Below are 565 nucleotides of genomic sequence, written 5' to 3' on the forward strand. Positions count from 1 at the left end.
ACCTGGACAGATGTTCTACATGTGAGGAAACACCTGGACATGTGTTCTTCATGTGAGGAAACACCTGGACAGATGTTCTACATGTGAGGAAACACCTGGACATGTGTTCTTCATGTGAGGAAACACCTGGACAGATGTTCTACATGTGAGGAAACACCTGGACAGGTGTTCTTCATGTAGGAAGGTTAGTTTGTCTGTAAAATAATAAAAACATTGATTCTGCAGAAGTCGGGTCAGATCCGTTCGGTTCATTAAAAACAATAAAATTAGATTCATTTTGTTTTCTGGCAGAAATATCCTGATATGAACCTGTAAACAGCTCTGATGCTTCTGTAGAACCAGGAGACATCGGGTCAGAACCGGCCCGTTTAGTGAGCTTAGAGCTAACAGGTAGCTTAGAATGTCTTGTTCTGAGGAACAGAAGATCTGGACCCTGTGTGACCCTGTGTGACCCTGTGTGACCCTGTGTGACCCTGTGTTCTGCTCCTGTACAAATAAACGCTTCATGAAACTCCAGAGCCTGTTTTCATTTAAATACTTTACTAAAATGTCTTTATTTAAATAC

The 565-nt window shown here is 41.8% G+C and overlaps 2 long non-coding RNA genes across 3 annotated transcripts in view; one reads left to right on the plus strand and one right to left on the minus strand.

The window, feature by feature from the left end:
• Nucleotides 1-86, minus strand: part of LOC106526112 (uncharacterized) — a 21,471-nt gene extending 21,385 nt beyond the window's left edge. For both annotated transcript variants that reach the window (XR_001311212.1, XR_001311211.1), the window contains exon 1: nt 3-86. This is a non-coding gene — a long non-coding RNA (uncharacterized LOC106526112). The remainder of the gene's footprint in view (nt 1-2) is intronic.
• LOC106526113 (uncharacterized) overlaps nt 1-516 on the plus strand; it is a 21,810-nt gene extending 21,294 nt beyond the window's left edge. Inside the window, exon 3 of the long non-coding RNA XR_001311213.1 lies at nt 11-516. This is a non-coding gene — a long non-coding RNA (uncharacterized LOC106526113). The remainder of the gene's footprint in view (nt 1-10) is intronic.
• The last annotated feature ends 49 nt before the right edge of the window (nt 517-565 follow it).

Source organism: Austrofundulus limnaeus, unplaced genomic scaffold (genome assembly GCF_001266775.1).
Source record: "Austrofundulus limnaeus strain Quisiro unplaced genomic scaffold, Austrofundulus_limnaeus-1.0 Scaffold259, whole genome shotgun sequence".
NCBI lineage: Eukaryota > Metazoa > Chordata > Actinopteri > Cyprinodontiformes > Rivulidae > Austrofundulus > Austrofundulus limnaeus.